This window comes from Marmota monax, unplaced genomic scaffold (genome assembly GCF_021218885.2).
Source record: "Marmota monax isolate L192 unplaced genomic scaffold, Marmota_monax_Labrador192_F-V1.1 WCK01_AAM20220418_F8-fsc00125, whole genome shotgun sequence".
In the NCBI taxonomy this organism is placed as follows: Eukaryota; Metazoa; Chordata; class Mammalia; order Rodentia; family Sciuridae; genus Marmota; species Marmota monax.
The window spans coordinates 5,502,064-5,522,762 of NW_026695235.1; the positions used below are offsets into that span (position 1 = coordinate 5,502,064).

The 20,699-nt window shown below is 44.0% G+C and overlaps 2 long non-coding RNA genes across 3 annotated transcripts in view; one reads left to right on the top strand and one right to left on the bottom strand.

Annotated features, from left to right (window-relative positions):
- Positions 1–299: 299 nt before the first annotated feature.
- Positions 300–14,854, top strand: LOC124088989 (uncharacterized). 2 transcript variants are annotated; one of them, XR_006850554.2, is made up of 3 exons: positions 300–535; positions 11,853–11,971; positions 13,149–14,854. It is a non-coding gene; the product is annotated as an uncharacterized LOC124088989 (long non-coding RNA). The 2 variants fall into 2 exon arrangements; XR_006850555.2 differs by having other exon boundaries at positions 11,856–11,971.
- Positions 13,532–20,699, bottom strand: part of LOC131423964 (uncharacterized) — an 81,347-nt gene continuing 74,179 nt past the window's right edge. The window contains exons 2-3 of the long non-coding RNA XR_009226234.1: positions 20,508–20,620; positions 13,532–14,224 (exon numbers count right to left, since the gene is read on the bottom strand). This is a non-coding gene — a long non-coding RNA (uncharacterized LOC131423964). The remainder of the gene's footprint in view (positions 14,225–20,507; positions 20,621–20,699) is intronic.

Below are 20,699 nucleotides of genomic sequence, written 5' to 3' on the forward strand. Positions count from 1 at the left end.
TTAAAGACCAATATCTGCATGAGATGACAGGAATCATTAGTGGATTTTGTGGACTCTTCAGCAGCATGGTGTTCAAGGGGAAATAAGAAATCTTTTAGAAACCTAAGTGCCATTACTAATTCCAAACATCAGCCACGAATTGTTATAATTAGATCTACGCTGTTTTCTTTGTTTTTCTTTCAATAGTGTGTTCTGGCAGTGCCTAGGGCCTTTAGGTTTCTAATAAATTATTAATCTAGGAGTTAATAATTCATGTTAATTGGTGCTATAAGCACTTTCTCTGGCAAATGTGAGCAAAGGTCACAACTTTTTAATAGTAAATGTGAAACCTTTTCTAAGTTTCTTTTTCCATATCCTATCATGGAAATATTAAGATATGGAAGACAAAGTTTAACCAGAGTTGAAAAAGCAAGATAATTCCAGGGGAAAGGTCCAGACCTCCAGTCACAGAGCCCTGCTGGAAGAAGAGGAAGTCTCCGAGGAACCAGAGGACTCTAGCCCAAGGGAGCCCCCCGGGAAGGATACAGCCACACAGGTTTGTGAACCTTTGTTGAAAGGTGTATAATAACTAAAAGTGTTGATGCCTTTTTGGTCAAAAAACAATTTTTTTTTTCAGAAAATAAAAGAGAGCCTGTGAGAGACTAGCTCACCCACGCGATTTTCATGAAGAATGGTTATTTTTCTAAATTACAAGGTGCAGAGTGGAGAATTGAGGACAGCCATTCCTCCTGGGTGACAGCACAGAATTCGAAGTCAAGCCTACCACCACTGACTTCTTTGATTTTAATGAATGTATTTATGTTCTGCTTTCCTCCACCCCCAGAGACAATTTGAGGTGATGCCTGATTGCAAGTCACAGAAGGCAAGAAATAAAAGGTTTCTTACCTTCACAAATTTGCACATGCTTTCCAACGGACTCCCCCTGGGTCTGCAGAGCAACCACAAGGGCCCAGATGCTCTGGGTGTTTTATTCCTTTTTGAGCCTTGATAATTGTTTGAAAGCTTCATGTCAAGTCGCAGACTGATGTGATAAAATAACTTTCCCATTTGGAGAATAAAAGTATTCTTAGTAGCTTTTTTCAGCTCTGATTAAAAGATAGATGTAAAATATGCAAAGAATGATGTCTAAAGACTGAGGATAAAAGTTAAATGAAAAGCACTAGTTTAAAGAGTTTCAGGGCTCAGGGTCCAATCTTCCAGCTCTAGTTTTTCTATGGAAATGTGAACAGCATATGCTTCGATTGGGCCCCTTTTCAGCCATTTACATATTGGGGAAATGTATATTTGGCAACAGATCCTATTTTTAGGCGTCCTTGAAACTTGCCCTTTGAAAATGTTTTCACTTCTGGCACATATGTGTGTTTTAAGCAGAATGAAAACAAAGCAAAAAAAGAAAACTATGTACAGAAAGGAATGATTTTTCCAGCTCTGGGTAGCACAATAAGAAAGCAATCATTCATTTGTGAGTTTAAAAATGGATTCTTGCCTGAATTTTCCAACTATTTCCTTCTAAATGACCATTTCTCTACAGAACTGAACTAATGTAAAGAGACAGGTTGTTCCAGTGCCAGAACCAAGCCAGCAAAAAAGGACGGCGGCTGTATTTTCCTGGGAGGAACTGAACAAAATAATACCTACTCTGTCTCCTCGCAGCCCCGGGGGTCCATTCAGAAGAAGGTGCCTCCAGACCTGATGCGTGGCTCCGAGCACACCTTCCCAGCCTGCCTCTTGAGCACCATTAGATCTCTGTTAGTTGCAGTCAGTAACAGAGATTCATCCTTGTGTCGATCATGCAGCAAGGGGAATCTCTGTCACTTCCTGTAATTAATGGCCACACCTTGAAGGGAAATATGGGAAAAGGGTGCTCTTCATACACAGTGTGGGTGTTTTCAGAACAGGCTTCACCCTTGCCACTTTTTGACCAGCTAAAATGCCAGAACTCCAGCAGAGGAGGAAAGAGGGGAAACAAAATGTTTCCTTGGGGCTGTCTCAAGCGCTCAGACTGTGGTTCATGAGACTTTTCCTATCAAATAGATGACCTGGAAGACCCCTCTCTGCTTCAATGTCCTTACCAGTGCCCTTCTCATAGCTCCACCATGTCATCTTCATGAACCTCTAGATAGATTCCATTATTGAACAGAAAATAAGAAAGAGAAGCCTCGTGCTGGTGGAGGGCCTCCCTCTAATTGCTCAGTGACCCATCACAGAATGTACCATGGGTCTGGTTTTCAAGATGAAAAAACTGAACTGCCACAGTCTGGCTGGGCACAAAATCACGAGCCACCACACAGCTTGTAGATTCAAACAGCAACTCTTTATTTCCGAACTCACACCAGCCGTCTACAAACACGTTCTGGGGAAATCCACGTTCTCTGCCCAAATCCACGTTCTCTGCCCAAATCCCCCTCCACTGGGCTTCTATCTCCAAAATATACTGTCTGAATCCCGTGAGAACTCAAGGGGAACTCAGGCAGCAGGATACGCCCTATTCCCAGCAGGAATAATCTTAAACCTTAAACCTGGAACCTAAACCGGGAACGCCCTAAACAGGATTATCTTAAAACCGGGAACACCCTAATCTGCCTTGGTCCTTGAGCAAGGTCACTTACATTCAATGTCACTGCAACATGTCAGCAACATGGGGTACGCTGGCAAGGAAATTGTCATACCTACTTGGCTAATGGCTCCCAGCACTGAACAGAGGTTTGGAGAGGCCAGCACTTGCTCTGAAGCACAGATGGACAGTGTCAGATGGGGACCACGTCCAGGACCCATGCCTCCTCTGAGGTAAAAGTAGGGATCCGTTTTTGAATTCTCACCTTTTCTCACCTTTGTAACCTCACTTTTATTCCTCCTTCTCCATAAAAATGGCTGGACTTATGCCATGTGTCCCTGAATCTTTACCTTCCTGTCCCCAACAAAGGAGAAAAATCCAATCTTATCTCTGAGAGATTCAGAGAGCCCTTGGGTACAAATGGCTCCTCACTGTCTCACTTTCAATCAGTGTGCCTCAAAGTTCTTCCTAGACTTCGTTTGTGACTTCATTTAGCCTGTCTATAAAGATTCTAAGATCAGTGGGGTTATTTTTCCCTTCCATTCCTGCCCAAGGACAAAGAAAATGCTGAGGTTCAGAAAGTGTACCCCAAAGCACAGTTGCTAAGCTCGCTGGGTACCTTGCACAGAAGGACTTCCCCCTGCCCTTCTCCTGCCTGTCCTTCCCCTGCCACAGCCCTTTCTCCCTCAGGCAGGCCACAGAAACATTCCTCTTCCTAAGGTGGGTCATAGGCTCTAGAACCCCTTTCCCCCGAAGCCAGTTGTAAGACCTAGAAATCCTGCTGACTTCCCCCTTCTGTCTGGAGCTGGGGAAAGGAAAGTCTCTGACCTAGATTGTCTGAGAGCAGATCATAACACCCTCATCCAGAGGGGTCCTGCCTGTATGCAGGAGGAAGGAATGTCTCCAGGGGAGCTGAGAAGAATCTGAACAGGCAGGCCTTGCTGGGTCTCCCCACTTGGGACATCACCACGCCCTTCCATCCAGTCACATTTCAACATAGCTGCCCAGGCTCCATTGAACCGAAGCACAAATATTGTTTTTCCTGAATCTTTGGGTCTTCATTTCTGAAGACTCCCATGTCACATAAGACTTCCTTTAAATAAATATGCTATGCTTTTCTCTTGTTCACCAGTCTTCAGTCATAGGCATGACCCCATGACAAGCACCTCCCCACCCCATGCAAACACGTGGGTGCTGCTCTTGGGTGCCGGCTCCACAGCCCCACTCATCTTCCATCACATCTTCAAAGACCTCCCTTCCATATTCTGTCCTTGGCTTGGCCCTCAAATATTTGAGCTCTTTCTCACCAGCTTCCCCTCACTGCCCTCCCCGTGGGTGTCCTGACTGGGAGTGTCCAACCTCACTGCTGGGCAGCTGGGTCTGCTAATTCCCCCATGGACACTGATGCGCCCTGACTCCTGCCACTCTTCAGGAGCCACGACCCCCTCTTTCCTTCCTTGGAACATGGATGTTCTCCAACCACAGCTGTTTCAAAACCTCAGCTCCCTCTCCTTTCTCCCACCTCCTCAAGGATGGTTCTTCAGTCACTTCCCAGCGACAGCTTCTGCCCTACCCAGTCTAACAAACTGAGCAGTGCTGCTCGATGTTCATAGTGCACTGCGCCCAATCTGGGGGTCTCTCCCCACCCAACCTGCTGCTTCATGTTGGGCTGCCATGATGTTGATTTGGGGGGGCCCAGCTCCTCTATGACTTTATGCTGATCCAGAGTATTTGGCTATGTGCAGCTTCTCCTCATTTCTGTCATGCCCCAGCTCCTGAGCTGAGCTGTTAGTGCTGTGGCCCTGGATGCATAATAAATTATTACACTACAATGAAAATATGCCACGAATAATTGATAAATTACTATACTACAAATGAGCACTTAATTTCTGTAGATATGTATAAGTCATAATCACTCCTTCAAAGCCATGAAAATGCCTTCCCTACAAAACGTGTCATTATTCAACTGCAAACGCTGCATTTACCCAAAGTTCAGCCCAGCATGGCAAGCTTTGCCAGCTCAATTTAATTCCCACATCTACCACAGCATGTTGGCTTGACGTATTCCCAAGTATTTAAGTGAGTGAATTTTCCCTTCCTCCCACCCAAACCCCTCTCTCTTACATTATACCACTGATTTAGCCTTAAGAAAAAAATTAAAGCATATTCCTAAGCCTCAAATGGAAAATGTCCTCATGTCTTCCGTTGATGGAATCTACTAGAGCTGTGTCAGCGTCCAGATGCACATTGATTTAGAGAGCAAACTAGGAGTGCTGAGAACTGGAGCACTGCTTGCCGTGTCTAGCCCAGACCTCTCCACAAGCTCCAGGCTTAGTCACCGGCCAGATGTCTACCAGGACATCTCGAGGCACTCAAAATGTCAGTTCTTGAGTCCAACTTTTTTGCTTCTTCTCTTCAGGTGAAACCAGGAAGTCTTGGCAGTTAGTTTGGATTTCTCCCATGCTATTATCCCTCCATGCCATCCACTTCATATCCAAATCTGTTGAATGGATTACCTAAAATCACCTAAGCCTGTCCTCTGCTGCCTGTGCCCTTCTCTCTAGAGTCTCCATCATGTCCTTCTTCAATGCTGAACTAGAAGTGGCATCACAGGACATTACCTGCCTTTTACCCATACCTTGGGCTTGCATAAAACCCTTCACTACCTCTCTGTTGCCTTCACCATAAACTTGTGAAGAGGCCTGAGAGGGACAGATGGATTTGGAGGCAGCCAGAGCCTCAATTCACAGTGTTCCTTTTTTGTTTGTTTGTTTGTTTGTTAATATCAACATGTACACAAAAGACTGGTGCAGTTTTCTGGTAGATTCTATAAATGGAAGTATTCAGATAACAGCAGGGGCTGATTCATGCTTCTTAGAGTGACTTGCAAGATTTTCCAAGGTCTGGCTGCACTCAAACCCACCAGTCTTTGCCCCTGGCTCTTTGCCAACATCCTCACAGCCCCACACAAACCCTTGCCCCTTATTCATCAGAGAAAAGTCCATTACAAGCTTGCTGGGATGTTAAAGCAGAGGGGATGGCTTTCAGACTCCGCTGCCTCCTGCCGAACCCTGTCCTAGCTCAGGCTGCCATAAGTAAACACCAGAGACTGAGCAGCCAGAACAACAGACGGTGATTTTCCCAGAGCTGTGGAGGCTGGAAGTCCAAGATCAGGTCAAGTAGGATCTGCTTCCTGGTGAGGGCTCTCGGCCTGGCTTGTGGAAGGTCACCCTGTGGCTGTGTGCTTGCTTGGCCTTTCCTTTGTGCATGCCCGGGGACAGAATCTCCCTCTCTTCCTCTTGCTAAGAGGCCACTAGGCCACCAATTCTATCTGATTAGGACACCATCCTTATAACCTCATTACTTCCTAAAAGCCTCGTCTGAAATCAGTCACATGGGGGGGGTGAGGTTTTCCACATATGAATTTTGGAGAAGCACAGTTTAGTCCATAGCCACCCACACCCCAAAACTCTCTCATAACAAAATCCACTATCTGCACACGGCAGAATAACTCTCACTGACTTGAATGCTCTACAAATCAGCTTGCTTTTAGGAAGAATGACTTGGTACAACATAGAAGATATTTGTAATATATTTTAATACAGTTGTACCAAGTTGTATTATTATTGTTTATGAATAGAAAAGCAATATTTTCATGTGTATTTTAATTTGCCAATTTATGAAATTATTCATATATATATATATATATATACTTAGCCAAAAATGTCAACTTCATAAATACAAAAGATATATGTATATATAAGCTATCTTTGTATTATCAATCAACCATACAAATAATTTGTAATTTACTTTTTGTTTATTATTCTTTTTTCTACTGAAGTTCTAAAGGTAAAGGTCAAAGGCATAGTGATTGTCTAAACATCAAGCTTTTTATGAAAGGAAGTTTCACCACTGCCATCAACCTATGAGTCACTGCAGGAGGGAGGCTCGATGGGCTGATAAAGGCCCACTTTACCTGCCTTTCAGGACCATGCCCTCTCCTCTGTCATGAATTTAATAAATCCAGAGACGAAAGTTGCCATTCTGGAAATGATGCTATCAGGAATGCTATCAGGAATCATGTTACAAGTTAGAGTTTATTATCTTTAGCTCATAGCTCCCTCTGACATATTGAAAGACTTTAAAAAAAAAAAAATCCCAGGACTCATTAAACACCACAAGTTATATGGTGTCTGAGCACTCAATGTTTATGGAGACCATTTTAAGTTTAAACTTCAGTCCCACTTTAATTACGCACCTTCCTTGCTCCCATTCTGTGTTGTGTTTGAGTTGCCCAAGAGGCTGGAGCTGCGAAGAGGTTTTGGTTAGAGTAGCTGCAGAAGCAGCGTCCACACCAAACCAGTCTGCGAGCCCCTGACACGGAGACCAGAAGACTGAGAATGCCCTGCTCTCTAATGTGGCCATCTTCTAAGCAAATTTTTAAAGTGCTCCAGACCTGCGAGTTGGACTCTCCTATTCATACCAAATGGCCACTCTAAGGACTAATTAAGAGCTGTTTCTTTCTGATAAAAAGGAGTCTATGCACTGAAAGATAAGAATTGTCCTACACTAGATCCCAGAGGATTAAATTCTATAGCTAAGGCATAGGAAAACCTCAGCCTGTTTTCAGGGAACCCGTCTCTCCCTGCACCAGCCTGCCCTCTGCCCCACCCACAGCCATGGGTCAGTAATAAAAGACTCCCTCTTCATCAAGACCTGGCTTTCATTTTCACTCTCCATTCCCTCAGACTTGGAGTTCTGGAACTTTTCTGCTTTTCAGGAGATCTCCATCTTGATCCAAGTTTCAAACATCAGTTCAGTTTCCCTGGGGGTTTTCTTCCTCTTATTCTCAAACGCGTATCTCCTGCTGGATCTGAGACCATGGACCCTCTCATTCCAAAGAAGCCAAACAGCTTTCTTCCCACGTGTGGCCTTTTTTTTTTTTTCCTTTTGGTCTTAGGACAGCTCTACAGAAATTAACTGACACTGGCTTCTAGAAACATTTAAACTCTGAAAGATCATAGAGGGACCCATGCCCACACCTGCCGCCATTTCCCATCTCTCCATTCACACTGTGTTTTGGGGGCCTTATCTCCTCAGCCACCCCTTCCTCACCAAGCCAGTCCACCACTTGTTGGCTAGGGAAGACCGTGTCCAGATGCTGACTGCTCTTCCCTCCTTCCCACTCCCTGCTTCTCCCACATCACTACATACACCTTTCTGTTCATAAAACTCACAAAGCAGGCAGCAAGCTGTCTGTAGACATAGAAGATATTTGTTATATATTTTAATACAGTTGTACCAACTGTAGAAGCTGCTGGTTCCTCCTAAATAAGTCTGCTGTAAAGAGCAGCAACCATCCTATACTAACGAAAAGAGGAATCTCAAAGCTTAGGCCATTTCCTATTTCTTCATCAGAAAAGGGTGCTGGGGCTTTCAGTCCCCATTCATTTCTTTAAAATGTGACAAGCACTTAAAAAAACTGAAAGACTTTTTCATGTATAAATATATATGATATTTTTCTGAGAAAACTTGAACCTGGAAAGGCATAAATCCCATTTGAATTCAGATAAGAGCATCTCCCAAGCATATGCTAAAAGACTTCCCCAGAGTTCTATCTTATTGGTATCCATATATTAAACTTGAGGAAAGAAGGGATCCCTTCTTGTCCTTGACAAGTTTCTAGGAACCAAGGCATCAGGATAGAGCCATTAGAAAAATTAAACACTCACTTCTAAAAGGCACCCAAATAAGCAAAACTTTCTAAAGAAATGGACATTTTATTTCTTTTTCATTACAAAATTAAATAACAAGTAGCTCAAGTTGGTTGGTTCATCATTAAGAGCAATAAAAAAAGTTTAACATTCTGGTACTTACAAGTGTTCCACCCTTTAAAAAATATAACTTATAGAGAAAAAGACATATACAAGTAAATGCAATCTGAAACTCCCCCTTGTATTACAGGAAAAGATGTTATAGGGACATTATGAGATTGATCAACAAAACTGGAATATGGACAACACATCTGAGTATTGTATCACTGCTAAATTTACTATGGTTGATAAGTGTACATTGATTATATAAGAAAATAGACTTGTTCTTTGGAAGTAAACACCGAATATTAAGGGGCAAAGGGCCACGATGTATGCAAATTATTTACAAATGTTCAAGAAAAAAAATATTTTGTGTGCCTAAGTACATGTACACTGGGTATAGGGGCAGGCACAAGTAATAATGAAAATGGAGTCAAACATTCTCAGCAGGTGAATCTGGGTAAAGGGCTCTTTGTCACAGATCCTAATATTTTTATTATAATCTGCCTATACATTTGAAATTATTTCCAAACTAAAAGTTTTAAAAATGTATCATTTTGTTTGAAGTTGTTCTGAATAAGAGTTGGAATTTGGAAAGACAAAATGAAAGAACAAGTAAAAACTTAATTTCAGGAATATAATTCTAATGCATCTAGGTGGCTTCTTCCCATCTTCAGAGATGGTTACAGATGCTCATCAAACTCCTGTGTGCCAGATGTGTCCTTTTCTCTGTAGTCCTCCTCATCAGAAAAGAGCCTTTAAAAGCACTCGGGCTGGTTCCAAATATCTCCAAACAAAAAGCATGAAAATGAACATCTTGGAGTCCGTGACCTTGGCCTTGAACCCTTTGTTTCTTCCTGCTGTTGATAGAGCCACCATGGAACTAGGCAAACATATCTCTATGCTAACCCCAGGGGGAGTTCCCTGGATCGAAGTTCAAAGGCATGAAGCTTCATATTTCCCTTTCAAGTTAGGAAGCTTAAAAACCCCTTTGAAATAAATGTCTATATTCCCGACCAAGGTACCAAACGGTGTTTTCAAGCAATAATGATAATAATTAGCAGCAGTATAGTATGATTCTGTTCTAAACTTTTAAAAGTATTAATCATTTAATCCTCATTTAATACTTAGAAATATTATGATTATTTTCAGTTTAATGATGAAGAAACCAAAGCCCCGAGAAATTAAGTATCTTGCCCAAGGTTCACACAGCTGGTGAGATGCTGAATTTGAACCCAGGCAGACTGACTTTAAAATCTGCATTAAAGCCACTTTTACTTCTCAACACCATCCTCCTAGGACTCAGACATCTCTGTGGGTTAAAACAGTTCTAATTATCCTAGTTGACTGACTGGGATGATAATACAGGTGCAATATTGTCTTTGTCCAAAATCCCATTATGAAATCCCTACTAAAAGTCCAATTTATTCTGTGGGCCCTATTAAATTTCTAGGACCACATTTAGCATTTGTTCTTTTTCGTGTGCTCACCCCTCCCAAATGGGCTAGAGAGACTAAATACCTCATTACTTATTCATACAATCCTCGATAATTTCTTCATAACACAAATGATCTCTCTCCCCTAAATCCAGGCTGAATCATTGGTGGCATTTGGCTTCCATCACAATAGGAAATGTACCATTTCCTTGTATATAATCTCTGAGTTGCAGATCTCAGGCTTGTTTTGTGGGTATAGCTGGCACTTCACGTAGGTTTGGATGGAGAAACCCAGCTGGGCACAGTGGTATTTCCTGTGGTCCCCCCTTACTCAGGAGACTGAGGCAGGAGGGTCACTTGAGTTCAAAGCAGACTGGGCAGCAAAGCAAGACCTCACATCATAAAAGAAAAAGAAATCTGTTTTCCCCTCTCATGAAGCCAAAGATCAATGGTAGGTCTTCTTGGAATGAGCAACCATTTTCCTCATTGGTTTCTCTTCCCCTGAAACCAAAAGCACCATAGCAGTGAGGGGAGAGGTTCTGTAAGAGATGTATGGGTAGCAGCAGTGACACTAGCAGGAATAGCGCTGCAGTACTGCAGCAGTGGCTCTCATGTCCCTGAGCACCAAGCATTATTCTAAACACTAACTCACCCTGTCTCTGGTCCACGAGGAAGTTGAGGCAAAAAGCAAGGCTGTGTTGGCCACTGCCAAGTCCACTTTTGCAACTGCTCTGTATTGGTCACGTAGTCTGACTGCTCTAACGGATGATGCTAAATCCCAGCAGCATCACTGTATGGTGGCTTATGCCCCACTATTATCACAGTCTGATCACAAGGTGATCTGGGCACTATGGCCCCCTCCTTCTCATGGATCTACCATCCTCTGTCCTCAGAGTTGTCCTTGGAACATGCCCAGCTGATGAAGAATAGGAGTCCTGAAATGTGGTCTCCCTGGGACCAACCAAAAACTGAGTGGCTTGGGGAGCATGCAAATGTGCCTGGGGAGTAGTGGAAAGGGGGCCAAGGGGAGAGGGCAATGCTGGTCCCTGTCTGCCCATCCAGTGAACCAGGCCAGTCCCCCCTTGCCTTGCCTCACAGAGAAAGCCAACCAACACCCACACAGGTCACACTGTGACTTCTTGTGTTTTTAGGGGTAATCAGCCCTCCAAGACTTCCAGGCCAGGCTCTCCTTCCATAACTAAACAAAAGAAGTGGGGTGGGCTGAGGAGCACAGTGAACTTTCTCTGACTCACCTGAGCTTTGACCCAAAATAAGCCAAGTGCTGACATGCAGACTGGGCCTCCACCTGGGCACGGTGCTGGTTCATATGAGTCTGTTCCTGAGTGTTCAGGCAGGGCTTGGCCAGCGGAGCCTAGCTCGGTTCCCACCACACCTTATTTGCTTACGAGGTCACAGAACCTTCCTGAAGTGAAGCCGGGCACAGCAGGGCTTATCTGACTATGATTACAGGCATACAGGAAGACTGGCAGCGAGACACCACGAAGGGGCAACCACCTCCCTCCTTGACAGTCAGCTGATCCTGTTTATTCCAGATTTTATTTGGTTCCTGTCAGTCTCTTAAGACATCCCTTTTAAGAAATATCAAACATCAAATTCCGGACATTCAGCTTTTCACTGGTCAAAAAGATCTCATGTTGCTTTAAAAGCGTCTCTCAAAGACCTTGACTTTGCCTATTTTTTGTTATTTTAGGGGTCATCTATAGTGAGGCCACTATATGAAGACATGGTTAATATACAATTAATTCAACGTTTCCTTAGAAACTTGCAGGTTTATCTTTTTCCCTGACTAGTTTATGTCTTTACCTAATATCGGAGCCCACCTCCCAGAGCAAAGTCAAACTGGTATTTCCATTATTCTCAGAGTAGACAGGCTGTCTTTATAAACATTAAAACTTTTTCTTTCAAGTTAAAAACACCACTGTTTTCCCAGGAAAAATATTTAAGAAATACTGCAGTGTTTGCTGCCAATATATAGCACAAAAATTTAAAAACTAAACACAGAAATGACCATCTCTGTCTCTCTTCCAGTAGGTCAAGATGAGGATGGACAATCCAGTCTGAGCCAGCAGTCAGTGGCCCATGGGAAAGTCAAGACTCTTTCTGTCCCCAGTCCAGTGAACCTGCTGGTTGGAAACATCTACTTTGAGGTAAGTTACATGCAGCTTGGGCCCTTCACAGGAGATGGACCTCATTTCCAAGGACAGGCCTATGTATGAGTTGTTGAATGCTCTGCACTGGTTGGAGAGGGTAAAGCTAGAGGTCCATATATCCCACAAATCTCAGAAGTAGCTCAGATTCCCTAAGCCTTGTTAAAAACAAAACATTCCCTGTTAGTCTTGACACTAGTCTTGCTTGTCCAGCACTCATGGTGGGGTTCCACAAGAACCAGACGCAGGTCTGTGATGGTACCTCCTGGGGCAAATGGTGCTTTGTTTTCCCAAAGGAAGCCCAAGAGAACTCCAGAAGGAAGGAGAGGCTTTTCAACGTCTAGCCAAACATCAAGTCGCCAAATGACTCTTCTACTTATCTGTCTTTTCCGTGGTCAGTCAGGGCCCCACCTGGGCAGCAGCACCCCTAATGGGAGCCCAGGGGTGACAAAACCCCAGGGAGAGCAAGCAGATTCCTGTGCAGAGACTGGGAAGAAGAGGGCGCTGAAACTGAGAGCCTCAAGCAGCAGCCTGCTCTTGGCAGGGCTGCTGCTCATTTTCTTTGGCTCGCTCTGAGTACCTGTCTGAAAGCACTGCAGTGCAGGAAGGAAATTTTTCAAGAGATTAAACTATTATTGTTTCCTGTGTGGCTGTCTTCACTGGTGTACGAAAAAAAAGCTTTAAGGGCACTTGAAAAGAGATCTGTCTGAATAGCAGGGTTGTTGTGATTCATCCCCCTCCCCTCCAGTCGGGATTTGGCCAATTTCCTCAGGAAAGTGGTTGATTAGGACCCATGGATTTATCCATGGCCTAAATATAAGATGTCATAAAGGTGATTAATGGTGAGCTCACCATAAGAGGGAGTTAAAAGTTTATAAAAGCTATTTTTAACGGTTTGGAAGAAGAAAAAACTCATTTGTCATGTTGCCAACCTGTTTCAATAGTTAAAAACCTCTTTGTAGCCCCTGATCATTCATGCTACTAACTGTTAAAGGTTGGTTGTGTTTTCTAATTTTGTAAGTTTGTTTGAAAAATCAGTTCAATGTGTTTTGCTGTTTATATAAAGCACATGGGGGAAGGAAAATACATAAAATGTATTTGCACCATGATTAGTGATTGCGGCTCATGGTGACATTTATGTACAATAATCTTCCTTCTTTTTTCCACCCTGCCTCAGGAGAGAGAGAAGTGGTCTTTCTGTTTATATCCCTGCTGTATAAACATCTATTGAAGGAGTTTCCAAGATGGTTTTCAGAGCCCAACTACAACCAGCCTGGGCTTCCCAGATCAAGGGAAATTGGAGCAGTTCAGAAAGTGAATGATGGTTTCATGGCTACCGGCAGTGTCTAAAGTGGCCCAGACATGTCATATTGCCCAGATATGCTCCACAATGTCAATTTATTGTGATGACAGTTTCATAGACAAAGTCCCTCCTTTTAAATAGTACATTTTCTTTCCAGTCACAAACAAGCCAACTTTGTTTAAAGGAACATATATGATTAGCCTCTTTTTAAAGTTAAGATTCCTATAAGGTACCTACCAAATTCTCTGAACCCAGCATTTAACATTGGCTGAATAATATAGCAGCACACAAATATAATAGGTTGACACCGTTGGAGAGAGAGCTGGGCATTTTGATGGATTTATTTTGTGGACTGTGGAAACATGAAGGTATGCACAAGTGGGCGTTCTGCCCCAACATACATGTGGCAGGTGAGATGTGAGAGGGATTAATTATTGAAATCCAATCAACTGCTATTGACAATTTTGTCAACATCAGGAACAGACAGGATGTTTTCTGCAATTCTTGAAGAGAATTGGAAGAGGACCCCAATCAACAGAGGCAACTGATGTACAGGGTATTCCTTAATTCCTTCATTATTTAGTAAACATTTAAAGGACCCTCTAATGTACCAGGAATACAGATTTAGACTTCAATGACTCCATGGGGAACTGGTAGATAAGAAGACTCTTACAACAGAGGGAGATAAGAGAATGGCTTTCTCATACTCCTCTGGCCTAACACTTACTCAGACCCATGCACCTACCTGCAAAGGAGGCTGGGAATTGTAGTCTCCAGCTGAGCAGGCGTCCCACTTCACTCCGGAGTTTCTGGTTAACATGTAGCAGTTTCTCCATGGGAGATTTTAAAGTATCATCAGGCAGGGGTCCAAACGGAACCATCCAAGAGCATCAACCAGCACAGCAGCTTCTGCCTAGTATGCACTGCCTAGGCCATGCTGCAGGGTCTGCCTACAATGATGGGCAGAGGTTTTATTGTTATTATGCATTAAAACTGATTATCATCACTGTGATTATTTGCAATCTATAAATAAGAAATGTAATTAATTTTCATACTTAAGTTGTTAGATTATTTTCACAATTTAAATTCAATTGTTATCAAAGTAAATAGCAAGGCAGACTATATGGGATTTATCCAAAAAGTTGTACAGAATTTAAGTACAAGAAGAACAGGGCTGGGGTTGTGGCTCAGTGGTAGAATGCTCGCCTAGCATGCATGAGGCACTGTGTTCAATCCTCAGCACCACATAAATGTAAAACAAAGATATTGTGTCTACCTACAACTTAAGAATAAACATTTTTTAAAAATTTAAAAAAAAATAACAAAGGGCAAGGAAGTAATACTTGCGTTAGCAGACTTATGGAAAGAGCTACATGAGGCGGGTCACCTAAGTTGGGGTTAGCTGCTACCGTGGGGGGACAGTGTGACCACCTAGGAGCTCCTCCAGTGTGAGCCTGTGTCTTCATTACCCTTGTGGCCCCAGAACCTAGTGGAGCTAATTTCCTGGCATTTATTGGCTCTTGATTAACATTCAACAAAGGAAGAAGACTACCTGGGTTTTAAATGACGGATAAAATGCATAAAGGCACCACTAAAGGGCCACTGGCCTTGGCCTCACCATCCTAAGTAGAGATGATTAGAGCTGAGGGTCTCAAATTCCAACATAAAAGTCACCGTGTGGCATACATCAATGACACATAAGGACCAAAGATGGTGGTGCTCCTCTCAGAGCCCTAGTCTCAAGCTTTGCTACACGCCACACTACCATGGTACATAATGAACTTATTTTCATAAACCCTATAAATGTCTTACATATAACACATATTGTATAGTTGTGTTTGGGTTCAAAAGAATCAGTTTGTCAAATGCAAACTTATATTTTCAGAATACTTGCAGGTTTGGCATTTTTCTTCCTTTTTATTTTGTTTTATTTTTTGTTTTGTTTATTTATACTCAGGATCTTTAAAATCTTGAAGCATCCTGGGCTTTCTCAACTTCTTAAAAGTCAACTTCTTTCAAGTCAAGTGCCCTGAAAGCCCTGCCTTCTTTTGTCCCATCTAGACATGGCAAATGGGGTTCACCCAGTTTCCCAGAGTGAAGTCACTGGGTTCTGGCAATTCCCTGGTACTTCCACCTTTCATAACTCTTACTGTAGCTCACTATTCCTTCTGGGCCTGTACCCTCAGTATACCCATGCTTCCACTCAGTACAGTCATTCATGGAAACACAAAAACAAGAAAAGAACATTCAGATAGACACAGGCTCCAGGTTCCTCCCTTTCCCAGGGGGTGCCTCTTTAGACATTTACAGCATCTGGGGTACCTACTGTGCTCCCCATTCAAGCTATAAATGTCCATTCCACCCAAATCCCATAGCTTATAAAAGGACTTCAGTGCAAGCAATCTCTAAATGGATTTGATAAAAGTAGGTCGTTTCCATATCCCATGTCAAGCCCCACGAGGGAAAAACAACCCAAATAGTGATCCTTTCCCAGCAAAGATTCAAGGAGCACAGCAGTGATGTTGGCATGAGAACAGATTTTGTAAACCTGTGATTCAGGGCTTGGTCAGGGCTCTCTCCCCTTCTCCCTTACACTTTTCCTCTGTGTGACAGTATTCATGTCCCTAACTGTCTTAGGCAAATACTGAGAGCTGGTGAAGTCAAACCCCTTGTCTGGAGCTGTGGAGCAGTGACCTGGGCAGCTGGAGTACAAGTAGATGTGCAGAGCCCAACGTGCTGGCTCAGTTCTCACACAATGAGCCAGGGCATGCCAACCTTCATCCCACAGTACCCTGCCTCGCCTGAGGCAGAGGCCTGCTCCACACAACCCACAGCTCAGAAACCCAACATCTACCATCCCACAACCTCAACCTCCTGGAAGCTGCGATTGCAGAGAAGCAGCAAGAAAACGGAAGTGGGGCAGACTGAAAAGAAGTTCAGACTGAAGGGTCGACCCATAGCACTAGTACTCTTCCAAACCCTGATCAGCATAAATTTGGACAAATAGCATTGACCAAGTGCTATATTAAAACCCTAGACTAGCACATTGAAGAGCAACCCCTATGGGGTCCCTTCTTGCACTGAGGGAGTACTGTATCTATCACATTTGAATAAATCCTACTCACACTCACTCATCCTCTTGAGACAGAACCTAGAAAGAAGAAGTTGGTGAGCTTCTGGGGTCTGCTGCAACACTGGAAGGCAGAGCCCACCATTAAGAGCTGCTACACGTCACAGATTTTCTCAGCTGCAGAGGCAACTTATGACAGCTATGGCAACCACACTTGCCATCAGAATCAGAGACACTCCAGTGTCACTGGGACAACTTCTAAACCTTAACTCCAGATTCAGCCTCTCCTTCAAGCTTTCCACTTACTTTGCCTATTGGTAGCAGACATTGGGATATCTCAACCTCAGGCATCCCAACTTCACCCCACACAAACCACACAAATCTACACTCCCCGTCTCATTCAGACCTGCCCCTCCTCCAGTTCCCTAAGTCAGTCAAAAGAGGCACCACCCTCCTTGGTACTCAAGCTGAACATCTGGACATCACCTTCCTCACATCTGATCCATCTTCAAATCTTACTGATTCTGTCTTCTAAATTCTTCTAAAAGCTACTCATTGATACCCTCTCATCCAGGTAAGTCTAACTCCATTTCTGGAAAATAATAACTTTCTAACTTGCCTTTCTACCCATTCTTGCCTCTGAACTGTCCGTTCTTCCCTCTGAAGCCATAAATATCTAAATGTCTTTTTCCTCATTCATCAGTATATTTTTGTAATGAATTTTCAAGTGGAAGGAACAGCGTCAAACAAAGGGTACACAGAAGAGAGCAAAGAAGTCATGGTCCTGTCCTCATGGAGTGTGCACAAAGTAGTTGGTGTCGTTGTCATGCTTAGTGTCTGTGATTGCCAGATATGGTCCCCAAAATGTTCCTAATGGAAGAAGGGCACAAGCTAAGGAAGGTAGGGAGTCTCTAAAAGCTAGAAAAGGCAAGAAAGGGGTTCTCCCCTAGAGCTCTGAGAAGGAACAGAGCTCTGCCAACAGCTCGACTTTAGGCCTGTGAGATCCAGTTTGGATTCTGATCTCCAGAACCGTGTTGTCTAAGCCACCATATGTGTGGTAATTTATTACAGCGCCACAGAAAAATTAATACCATAGTTTCATAGAATCAAAATAATACCCTTCAGTGGCTTGCCAGTGCTTTGAGATGAAGCCCTGAATACTCAGCAAGCTCAGCAAGACTCCTGCAACCTGCCTGCCAGCCACACAGCTTCAGCCCAGACACGTCTCTGTTCTCCCCCCCACTGCCACCAGTTGAGTTGCTCTCAGCTCTCAAGAGGGCTCTGCTCCTCCCATTTATTCCTGGAACAAACCCTGTCCTCACCCCAGAACTCTCCTCTCTTTCTCCCCTGCTTCATGTGACACATTCCTGTTCCCAACTTCAACACTGAAATTGAAGGCCATTTTCTGCAGAAGTCTTGTCAGAACCCTTCAGTCTGGTCATGTTCCAGACTCCCTTTCTCCTCCCACTTCCCTGCTCACACCTGTCCCCGTGTGTTCTAAAGTTGTTACTTCCTACTTGATTACAAACTCGTGGAGGAAAAAGTATAGGATCCTTTTATTCTTCTTTAGACCCCCCACCACCAACCCCATGCTAGGTGCTCATTACAAATTTCCAAGATGAACGAATTCACGAACATGAATGAACAACAGACCAAAGGTACATTTCTTTTTCATCTGAAGAGAAGTCCCTACTGAATACTGGCCACTTTTTATATTCAAATAACTGTTTCGTGGTCTAAAATGCTTTTGACATCTTAAATTCTGATTCCTTTACCTAAACATAAGAAAAAAATCCCACCTCTACTATGATGCAGACAATCGAGTTGTAGCTGGTAACCTTCTTTTGCCTTTTAGAATCACTTATGATTTTAGAATCCTCTATGATTCTAGAAGGTTCACCTCCTGGGTCTCTGTATTTATTCATTTCAAGCATAATGGTAGTCACCAAACACAACATGACCAGTGACAGGCAGTATCCAAACAACCATTGACCCATGGCAACTTGGAATTTCATCATTCCTCTCGACACATGGATCCCTGACTTCCCATTTAGAGTCTAGGTGTGGAAGTATGCCACTCTGCTGGGAAGTGGACCAGACCCTTCCTGGGGTGTCCCCTTAACAGCAACTCCTGTGGGGACCTGCACCTTCCAGGAACAAGGCGCACGGTGAACAGGCCAAGCAACGGGCCGGTCACCTATGATTTCAGAATCACCTATGATTCTAGAAGTCCCCTCCCTTGTGGAGCTTGAGTCTTAGCTTCAGAAGAGTGGACAATAAGCCTTTGAGTCTTCTTGATCAATTCCATTCTCTCCCATCATGGCTTTCTAAAATAAATCATAAAGCCACTGACCCTCTTCTGTCCCTCAGATTCCACACAACAAAGGCTTGTGTGCTGACAAGAACCCAGAATTCCTCCAGGTGAAAAGGATGCTGTGAACCTTCCCAAGGGAGGAAAAGCCTGCAAACGGACATTCTTGAACTGTAGATACAAAACTTAGGCATGAGTAAGAATTTACAATAGAGATGCGTATGTGGATATACACATAAATTTACATATATCTCTGTGTGAGATGGAATTTCAGAGCAGGCAGAGGAGCTCTCAGTTGAGTAAAAAGACATAAGACTTCATAGAGCAGCTGGCTGGGACAGATGAGTATTATCTCTGCTTGGATGTGGCACTGAGTCCAGGAAGAACCTTTAGGGGTGGACAGGCAGGAAGGTGGGTAGACTAGCAGATCAGTGTGGCCATGCTGGAGGACTTATAAGAGGGACAGCAGGAGGCAGGCAAGGTGGTTCAACTGACGTGGACTTCATTGGGTGGCCCTGAACATTGACCAGATGAGTCCATATGCTCTCCAGCCCGCTGCTGGCTACTGAACCCAGAGAAGAAAGGAAGGGGACAGTGCCACTGAAACTCAGCCCTGGAAGGATATTCCCGCCCAGCTAACCCTACCTGTCATGGAAAAAGTCACAAAGACAGATGGAGGATTACAGTCCTAGAGTCTCATGCTCTCTTTCCTGCACCCTTCTGAGAACTCATTACTGTCTAAATGAATTATTAAATTGATTCAATGGGGGAGGGAGAGTGGGGAGCGGGGGCATGGCTACTAGAAACGTGCTTCAACTGTCTCAGCCAGAACCAAGTGATAATGGCCTGCAACTAGGGCACCGGGGACCGGGAGGACGGGTGCAGATGATAACCCTAACAATAATGGGAGGTTAGCTGTGCATGATGCAGGGAAGACGCGGGGAAGGGGCTTCCAGGTTGAAGCCCATCCAGCAGATCCCCCCGGTAGAGAAAGTTTTCAGTCAACATCTGTCAGACGGAGCGAACCTGTGATGAGGGGACAGACAGTAATGCTTTTCCTCTCCCAGTCTTACATTCTGTATCCCCTTTCCTGGGTCTTTATTTTCCAGGAAAATGTGAAGTAATTGTCAATGGCCAAGCTTTCCTTTCTTGCCACACACATTCAGGTGTGACCGTGGGTAGCCTAGAAAAATAGCTCAGGACTGACTCCATGCTGTTCTGTGCCTGAGGGAAACAGGCGATAGATCACAGAGGGTACAAATGGGAAACAGCAGGCCTAAGGGCAAGCCCAGATGGCCCTCATCTAGGGGTCTGCCACTGAGATGTGCCAAGTCACAGAGGAAACCTTTGGCACTCTAGAGCTTTGAGAAATTCCTGATCCTGAAGTCAAACTTGCCTCCTGATCAGACTCAGGTCACTTCCTGCAGCCACAGAAGCACCTAACAAGCACCTAAACTAACAAGGGCAACAGGGAATTTATCCCTCCCCACAAAGTCAGAATCTGAGGGTAGGACCACTCCTCAGATGTGTGGATCCCAAGACAGAACAAGGTCGACACCAAACCCCCCCTGCCTATCACACGTCCACCATTACCACTAACTCATGTGGTGGGTTTCATATTGGTGCCCCCCCAAATTTTGACAGCAGTGGCATCTCTGAAGAAGCAAAGAAGTCACAAATGGGAGGCATGTAGGGAGGAAAAATTGGAACAGAAATGGTAGCTCAAGATGCACACGAGCTCTGACTCGTTCACATTAGCTGAGGCATCACGTGTTTGTGAAGTTATAATCCATCTATCAGAAGCAACATGGGTGCCCCCAGCCCCCTCTCCATGGCAATGACATCTACTTACTGTGACAAAAAGATTCATCTTGGACAATGAGCTAGTTTGTACACTTCCGTTGTTTCCCAACACCAGTTCAGAGCAGCATAACAGATCAGGTAACCAATGCTCCATGGAGTCATCTGGAACAGAACAATGGGGGAGATAAGTGCTGGGGCGGAAAAAGTCATACACAAGAATTCAAGAGAGAAGCACATTTAT